Raw genomic sequence first — 9,985 nt, forward strand, 5'->3', positions numbered from 1 at the left:
ATGTGTATATGACACAGCCTGACGGTTTTTTAAACCAAAACAACGTTGGAAAGGTATGTAAGCTTAAGAAATCCATTTATGGATTAAAGGAAGCAAGCAGAAGTTGGAATCTGCAATTTGATAAAGTCATTAGTAAGTTTGGTTTTATCAAGAATCCAGATGAGTCTTGTGTTTACAAGATGATCAGTAGGAGTGTCATCGCCTTCTTAGTCTTATATGTCGATGACATTTTGCTCATTGAAAACCGCATTCCATTATTAGAGTCTGTAAAGGCTTGGCTCGGAAAATGTTTTTCAATGAAAGACTTGGGAGAGGCTTAGTACATACTAGGAATCAATATCTATAGGGATAGATCAAAAAGGATGATATGATTGAGTCAAGAGAGGCTCAGTACTAGCTCGATTCTGCATGAGGGAGTCAAGAGAGGCCACCTACCCATGTCGCATGGCATAACCCTAATCAAGGAGCAGTGTCTATAGACACCTGATGAGCGAGAAAGGATGAATCACATTCCATATGCTTCTCTTATTGGATCGACCATGTTTTCCATGATATGTACTAGGCTAGATGTGTCGTATGCCTTAAGCGCTACGAGCTGATACCAATCAGACCCAGGAAAGGTGCATTTGACTACGGCCAAGAATATCCAAAATACCTAAAAAGGAAGAAGGATAAATTTCTGGTCTATGGTGGCAGAGATGAATTAGTTGTTGAGGGTTATACCGATGCAAGCTTTCAAACATAAAGAGATGACTTCAAGTCATAGTCTGGGCAAATATTATGTCTGAATGGAGGAGAGTTTAGTTGGAAGAGTTCTAAGAAAAGAAGAACTGCAAATTCTAAAACTGAAGCCGAATACTTGGCAGCAGCTGAGGCAACTAAGGAGGCAATTTGGATTCGCAAGTTCATTTGTGAAGTTGGTGTTGTACCCTCCATTAAGGGACTAATAGATCTCTATTGTGACAACAACGGAGCTATTTCTCAGGTGAGAGAACCAAGAGAACATCAGAAGGTCAAAAATGTCAAGCGACAACTTCACATGATTCAAGAATGGAAATCAGAAGGTGAAATTTTTTTTTAAAGTTGGAACGGATGACAACGTCGTTGCCGATCCACTGACTAAACCTTTGCCTTAAGTGAAGCACAACAAGCACGTTGAGGCAATGGGAATCAGGCACATCAAATATTGGCTTTGATTTCCTTATTTTAGTGTTTTAATCAATTTTGGACAATATTAATGTAAAGCACTATGATGAACCATTCAGTTTTGGAGTAATTAAATTTTTCATGCAACTTAATCCACTCCATTGACTATTTAATTGTGGTTTAGAATTAAATAATGAGTCCATTTGATTCATGGAATATTCAAAATAGGGTATCAAGACCAGTCTTGGTAAGGAAACACCTGTTAATTGAGTTTTGAATATTAAAATAAAAAATTATCCCTGATTGAGGTCATTTAAATGATGGATGATTATTAACTAGTTGAAATTAGTGTGTAGTTTAATTTATAGCACTGTTTCTTGTGATACAAGCACTAGTGGAAAAAAGTCTATTTGTAACGGCTTAATCGTAACGGGCATGTTGTTGCCCGTTACAATAACATCATTCGTAACGGGCGATATTAAGATCCGTTACAAAAAAAATTCAATCCGCATAAAAAATGAGTTTTTGTAACAGGCGGTAAGGTGTCCGTTACAAATAAATACTTATTCGTAACGGGCACCTTTCTGTCCGTTACGAATAAATTTTATTTGTAACGGGCAATTACTGACAGTTACAAATACTAAGTTATTCGTAACGGACATTTTCTGCCCGTTACAAAAAGTAAAGTCAACACGAGATTGACCAACTTATTTGTAACTGACTTAAAGCGTCCGTTACGATTAAATGTTCGAAATTAACCGTAAAAATTTTTCAATCCCCTTTTTTCATTTTCCCTCACTCATACTGTACTTGCTATACTAGCTCGATTTGTTCCCCATTGAAGCGCAATCTCATCTTCTCCGTCGCCGGTTCTCTGTTTCTCCGTCACCGGGCCTCACGCCCAGCCATTTCAAAATAGTAATTCCCTCCAACATTCTCTCTCTCCTCGATAGATATTCCCTAATTCTTAGTTGTTAAATTGATGTTCTTAATTTGAGCTTCATTTCTGGGAATTTTCCACTTGTTGAAAAAATTATTGGGTTTTTAGTTTGATAATCAACACTTAATTGGGTTCTCAATGTCTTAAGAATTTGCAATATACGTTTAGGGATTTCCGAAAATTTTCAAGGTTAGCTTTCTTCTAACTATTTCAATTTTACGGAGAAATTTCGTGAAATAAATTATCAATCGCTTGAATTCAGCACTTCATCTCAATTTCTTCTTTTCGATCATTTTCTCCTATTTGTGATGGTTGTTTTTATGTTAGGGTTTCTAATTTGCTCAATTTTTTACCAACAATATTACAGTAGTCTAAATTACCATATGCTTTGTCGAGTTCTCAATTTCCAAACACATTTCTACTTTCGTTTATTCCTAGGTTAGTTGTAGAATTGGGTTATATTGTTCAATTATATGCTGAAATTTTCTAATGATATCATTCAATTTTGTGTAGAAATACTAGAAACGGTGGCGTTTGCGGCGAATTAGTGTATCACGGTATGTATTCTCCTTCTAATTTCTTATTGTGGGTTTTCCAATATTAATTTAGGGATTTTTCTGATCTATATTATTATTGTGATGTTGCTGGAAATTAATTTGAAGGTAAAAATGAACTAGCCTATTTCATTTAGTATATGCTTGGATGATTAATTGGTTAGAGAAAACTACTGCATTTGAATTCGCAATGGCGGATCAAGGGGGGTACACTAAGTTACATGCTTGTGTGATTAATTGATTAGAGAGAACTACTGGATTTGCTTTTGAAACATTGATTTATTTTACTTTTCAAGTATTCAATGTTTCATTCATTTTTTAATTTCTTCAATTTTTTAATTTTTATTATCTAGTTTGTTAGACTAATAAATTATATAGTTAATATCTGGTTGAATTAGTTTAGTTTTTTCAAGTGAGTAGTTAAATTAGTTGTTAGATTAATAGATTATTGTCTCCTGATCATTTTATAACTCTTTATCCAAAGAAAATCAGTTCAGTTTCAATTAAACGTTTAATCAAGAAGAAATAAGTTCTCCCTTTCTCCTTGCCAGCTCAGGTGGTCGCTTAGGCAATCTTGAGTGAAAAGCTTAAAAATCGGTCTCTTTATTGGATTTTGGCCCGTCAAACTCGTAATGCAAATGGATCGTGGGCTATAGACCTGAAGAATGCCGAAACCCAACAAATAGCCAATGCTATTGTAAGTGTTGTTCTAAGTAACCAAATATAGTTTTTTTTTTCAGTTACTTGTTTATACTTTTGAGCTGATTAGTTCTGATCAGGCCTTTTTCTGTTTATTGCTCATTTCCTGCGTTGTTTAATGGGAGGCCTTTTCTGATCAGTCTGATCAGGTATTTTCTGTTTATTGCTCATTTCCTGCTTCTTGCATTGTTTAATGGGCTTTGCTAAATTTGAGGCCTTTTCCGATAAGTTCTGATCAGTTACGATCAATTCTGATCCGTTCCGATCCGTTCTGAAATTTCAGTTCTGATCAGTTCTGATCCGTTTTGAAATTTCAGTTCTGATCAGTTCCGATCAGTTTTAATCAGTTCTAAAATTTCAGTTCTAATTAGTTCTGAATAGTTCCGATCAGTTCTGAAATTTCAATTCTTATCAGTTCCGATCAGTTCAGAAATTTCAGTTCTGATCAGTTCCGAACAATTCCGATCAGTTCTGAAATTTCAGTTCTGATCAGTTCCGAACAGTTCCGATCAGTTCTGAAATTTCAGTTCTGATCAGTTCCGATCAGTTCTGTTCAGTTCTGAAATTTCAGTTATGATCAGTTCTGAAATTTTACTTCTGATCAGTTCTGAAAGTTCAGTTCTGATCATGGTCAAAATGGAGAAGACATTTTGGGTGTCAAAATTACTAACTTGATTGAGGAGATCATAGTGTAATGGTAATGGTGGTGTGATTATTGTGGATTGAGATTAAGTTGTGAAAGTACCTTGGTGTTGGGAAAAACATTTTCCTTGGAGATTTCCTTGATGTACATATGGACATTTTGTTTGTTGATTAATGAACTAGCTTGTATTTCCTATCAAAATAAAAAGTTTTAACAAGACAAGAATTGAAGGTATGGAGACAAGTTTTTCATTTGATAGGATGGATGCAAATGATGGGTTACTCCCTAGAAAATAAGCTCACTGTAGGATTTGTCATGATGAAGATGAATCATCGAACATGGAAGCACCATGTGCTTGTTGTGGTAGCTTGAAGGTCGGTATAATGTCATGTTATAGTTGATTGTTGGTGTGTTCAATTGAATTTTGATTTGATTATGTGTCTTGTTACTTGTGTATGACTGAAGCTGTGAAGGTGTTTGTATTGCCTTGTTTACAAGAATGTTCTGATATGGAAAGAAGTTCTTTTGTGTGTGTGTGTGATCATGGTCAATATATGGTGTTCTTGTGTTTTGATTTTTATAAAATGCTTTATATGCTTGTGTAATTTATGTGCTTAGCAATCAATGCCTCATTGAATTCGAGTTTTTGATTAATACCATAGCCATCTAGATAAATTGAAGAATGAAAGTATAGTTCAGATTTGTTCCGATCAGTTCTGATCAGTTCCGAGTAAACTGAAATTTCAGTTCTGATTAGTTCCGATCAGTTCCGATCAATTCCGATCATTACTGAATGTCATTTCCGATCAGTTCTGATCAGGCCTGAAATTTCAGTTCCGATCATTTCTGAAATTTCATTTCTGATCAGTTTTGATCAGTTCTGATTAGTTCTGAAATTTCAGTTCTGATCAGTTCTGAAATTTCAATTCTGATCAGTTCAGATCATTTCTGAAATTTTAGTTCCGATCAGCTCTGAAATTTCAGTTCCGATCAGTTCATTTCAGGTCTTTTCTGTTTATTGCTCGAGTCCTCGCCATTTATCATGTTCACTGCCATCATTGTTCTATGTTGTACATGCTAATCAGTTCTGATTAATTCTATGCATATTGCTTTATATGCTGATCAATGGTCAATATTCATTGATTTCAATTCATAAGAACCAAAATACTGGTTAATTAAGGATGTTATGTGTTATAGTGTGTTGATTTGAACAAATACATGAAAGGTGGGAAAGATAGAAGTCCCTTAGGCAATTTTGAAGTCTTTTTGGATCTATACACTCCCAAAAGTGAGTAAATAGTCATTTTTCATTTGAACAAATACGTGAAAGATGGGAAAGGTATAAGTCTCTTAGGCAATTTTGAAGCCTTTTTAGCTATATACGCTCCTAAAAGTGAGATAATGGTCAATTTTCATTGATTTCAATTCATAAAAACCAAAATATAAGGTATCTAAGGATGTTATGTGTTATATTGTGTTTTTTTGAGCAAATACTTGAAAGATGGGAAAGGTAGAAGTCCCTTAGGCAATCTTGAAGCCTTTTTGGCTCTAAACGCTCCCAAAAGTGAGTAATTGTTCACTTTTCATTGATTTCAATTCATTGAAACCAAAATATAAGGTAATTAAGGATGTTATGCTGTTATATTGTGTTAATTTGAACCAATACTTGAAACATGGGAAAGATAGAAGTCCCTTAGCGCAATTTTGAAGCCTTTTTGGCTCTATACGCTCCCAAAAGTTAGTAAATAATCACTTTTTATTGATTTCAACTCATAAAAATCAAAATATAAGTTTATTAAGGATGTTATGTGTTTTACTTTTTATATTATGAGTTTTATTTCTATAATTTGGTCCATCACATTTATTCTAATAATTGTTTTATTATGGATTGTTTTTATTTTGTAACCTCTTTCATATGTTTGTTTTTTTAATAGGATTTTTGTCCAAGGACAACCCCGTATAATGTTGAAGAGTTGAATGTGGTTCGAGAACAGTGGGCGCAATACTTTAGAAGTAAATATTTATTAAATGCATAACTATTAGCTTAGGTAGAACAAAGTTATATTTTTAGTGTTGTTGTATATGTTGGATAAAGTTATACAAGTTTTTATTTGTAATGTGTTACTCTTCAATTTTTATATTACGTCGTATTAATTCGAAAGATTATTCGGTATAATTGCTTATTTACAGGAAAAGGTTTATTATAACAGGTTTTAATTAATATATATTAATTATATATAAATACATCCTGTCGAACTTTAAAAAATAAAAATTCAATTTAATGATTATTTGTAACGGGCAGTAGAGTTGTCAGTTACAAATAACCACTTATTCGTAATGGGCATTTTTGTTGCCCGTTACAAATAAGTGTTAAATTATATATTATAAAACTTTATTCGTAACGGACATTTAAAATGTCCGTTACAAATAATCACTTATTCGTGACGGGCGTTTTATGTGCCTGTTACGAATAAGGACTTATTATAATACAAAAAAGGATTTATTCATAACTGACATTTCAAATGTCCGTTACGAATAACCCCTTATTCGTAACTAACATTTCAAATGTCAGTTACGAATAACCCATTATTCGTAACGGACATTTAAAATGTCAGTTACGAATAAGGGGTTATTCATAACGAACATTTGAAATGTCAATTACGAATAATGGGTTATTCGTAACGGGCAATAATGGCCATCCGTAACGGCCGCATACGTAACGGACGCTGCCCATTACGGATGGGCCCTTTTTGCCCGTTACGGATGGCCTTTTTTCCATTAGTGAAGGACATGATAGTCATGAATCATTTGCACGGGTATTGATTTAGAACAGTACTGAATCGACCTATGAGAATACTTTAAGAGATTAAAAATCGTCATAAGTATACTTCTCATTATAGCTATCGGAACCTTTTTCCTCGACCATGAGTATTGTAAGCTTTCTTCTTTGAGTACTAGTCAACTTTATTGATTGTCAAACGTCTACCATAATAGGGGCTTATAACAGCACCACTCCGGCGGCTAGGTCCACTGATGATGGGGAAAACTAGGTCATTATCTAATCTTCCCTCGGTCCTGGGTCAAACTAATTAAATTTATAAACATTGAACAAACCTAATTGCGAGTATAGAGCAAGTCAAGGGTACAAATCAAAGGAACGGTAATGTTCAAGCATTTTCATGTATGCACCTAAGTTAGGTCGAAATCGAAGGTAAGATGTAATACTAATAACTAACAAAACAAGCAAACAAACAAATAAAACACTAGAAAGAGGGATTAATAAGTAATCATGTCAATAGCAACAACTTAGGAAGATCATGCAAATCAAAGGTTGTGAAGACTAATGATAAGAGAAATCAATTCGAATCAAAGAGCTCTCTCCTAATTGTTAACCTAGGATTTAATATGAATAACAAACTAAGAGAATCACAATCCAAACCAATCAATAATTGCAATACCTAAATCAATTGGTCTTGTCATTAGCAATTACAATGCAATCTAGCATAATTCTCTAGGCCTATCAGATTACACACATGCAAATCTTCATTAATCACTTTAATTTCAACAATAAATCAACACAATTAATCACAATTAATCAATCATACAAGTTTCACCCAATTCGTAGCCAAACAACTATTCAAAAATCATCATCTATCAACTAACAACTATGGAAATCAAGAATCAAACATCAAAATTAAACCAAATAAACATGAAATCAAACAAAGCAATATGGTGATCAGATAGAGTTAAGAATGGTCATTGATAATAGAGAAGATTTTCAACACCATTGTCACCCTTGTATCTTCAATCTCTCAATCACCATTGAAATCCCTCACTTTCTCTCTTTCTAAAACTACTCCTAATCTATAGAGAGAGACACCTAAAATAACCCAATCTTCCTCAGAGGAGAGAGAAACTATTCTAAACAAAAGAATTTCATGTATGAAGACTAAAGAAAGCCGTACAAAATATATACAAATGGAGAAAAGAAGCTAAATTGCGAATAAAACTCAGAAAGCCGCGCTTGCAGAGAAATCGGTCGCGCCCTCGAAGAAGAAAATCTGGAACAGAGCAGCCTGTGGTCGCACCCGCGGTGAGTTCCTGCTCGAAATCTGTTGATTTTAGGTGCAACCACCCGCGCCCGCGGCTGATTGCTTAGCCGCTGGGTGGTGCAAGGCTTGGCTGTTGCTAGGGTCTTTACGACTACTGCTTTTGTGCTCGTACTTGCGGTGCTTGGCTTCACTCGCTTGGTTGGCTTTACTTGCATGCTTGGCTTCCCAAATGTTGCTCCGTTAACTTCCTTGAAAGCGCTTGAGCTGCCTCGTTGATGATTAAATCACGGGGAACTCGACACACCTACTAAACAAGTCAAATAAACGGAGAAGCGAGAGAAATATCCGAGAAATGAATAAAATAATAAGAAAACCATTGAAAGCATGAATTTCTCTAAACTTACACGCAAACACGCAAACCAAGCATGATTCCCTAAAAACACGACATTAAAGACTAAACGCGAGCATAAAAATATGAAGAAAACCTAGCCTAATTAAGAGTGCCATAAATGGCACGCATCAAATTCCCCAAAGATAAACTTTTACTCGTCCTCGAGCAAAACAAAATCCAACCCAATGGAAAATGATGACATTATTCAAACAAAGAAGGAAACAAGAAAACTAGAGAGGATTGGAATATGCACCAACTCACTTTTGTAAGAATCACTGTTAGTTTTAGCAACTAAAGACAAGCCATTTAAAACCCTAGATTGCCCTAGAGGACGAGTGATACTCTCGTAAAGGTTTCCTAAGAAATTAACCTATAACTTTCATAATAATACAAATAAGGCAAAGCATGAAGAAGAAATTCCAAAGAAAAGCAAAAACAAACAAATGTTCATGAAAGGACTTTTCCAAATGTTCAAGCACAAGTAAATGCAAATATTTCTAAACAATTAAGGGAGTGCACGTTCCAAGATACTCGAGGTTGATCGAAACATAAATATGCTAAGCATAAGAACTAGTTTTCGCAATCCACTTTAATCCCAAACGGTCTTACCGCGTTCTCTCTACTAGCTTCATATCTTTCCCTAGTGAGCATCTCAAAAGTTCCACGAAGGAACCGGAAAAAAAGATAATTTTTTGGCTACTTGACGTCTTAACAATGCATCACCTGTCCTTAGGCTATGACTTATAATTCCCTCCCTCGATATGTGACTCAACCTCTAGGTCAGAAGGACTTTCAAAGGTTGTAACGTAAGGAAAAAAGGGTAAAGGGTAGGCTAGCAGTATTCCTAATTAGTGAAGCAAAGGGTGATCATTCCTCAACACCATAATCAAGTAAGCACTAAACAAAAGCACCAACACCCATAAGCTTATTAAAAGCTAGCAACACAAACATATACGAAAAAGTGTGAGAAACGCTTGCCCCCAAGCTTAAATGGAGCATTGTTCTCAATGATTTAATTGGGAGAAGGATACTCACAACAAAATATTTTTTTATTTTTTTTCTTCTTTTTTGTTTATTTTTTGTTAGTGCTTTGTCCTCGCCTCTTTGACGCCTTTTTCAACTTTGCACTTGCTTCGTCCTTCCCTTTTTAAAAAAAAAAAAAAATTTGGACGACTTTTTCATTCATTCAATTGCCATTATTTACACAAAAATCAGAACACAACCTTGCTTTCAAAAGAACCAAATATCCAAACTCCTCAACCACAAACTCCAACAATAATGAGCAATTGCGTCACAAAAACCAAGAATGGAAACAAAAATGAAACAAAAGGCTCAAGATCTAAAGATGTGGCTTGAAAAGAAGGGAAAAGGCTCAAATGGTTAGCTTGTAGGCAAATGTAAACCCAAAAACCAAAAATAAGAAACTATACTAGAAAAGAAAAATTATAACCCCGTAAAGATGCCTTTGTCCTCCCTAGATGGTTCTGTCTCGATAATGAGAATTATAAGTCAAGATTCTAGATTAGGTTTGTAATAGTCAAGGATCCATGCCACTCATGT

General features: G+C 34.7%; 1 long non-coding RNA gene across 2 annotated transcripts; it reads left to right on the top strand.

Moving 5' to 3' along the window:
• Positions 1-1,862: 1,862 nt before the first annotated feature.
• On the top strand, positions 1,863-6,193 carry LOC110724004. 2 transcript variants are annotated; one of them, XR_002511799.1, is made up of 4 exons: positions 1,863-2,275; positions 2,600-2,643; positions 3,192-3,337; positions 5,917-6,193. It is a non-coding gene; the product is annotated as an uncharacterized LOC110724004 (long non-coding RNA). The 2 variants fall into 2 exon arrangements; XR_002511800.1 differs by having other exon boundaries at positions 1,863-2,064.
• Positions 6,194-9,985: the final 3,792 nt, after the last annotated feature.

This window comes from Chenopodium quinoa, unplaced genomic scaffold (genome assembly GCF_001683475.1).
Source record: "Chenopodium quinoa cultivar QQ74 unplaced genomic scaffold, ASM168347v1, whole genome shotgun sequence".
NCBI lineage: Eukaryota > Viridiplantae > Streptophyta > Magnoliopsida > Caryophyllales > Amaranthaceae > Chenopodium > Chenopodium quinoa.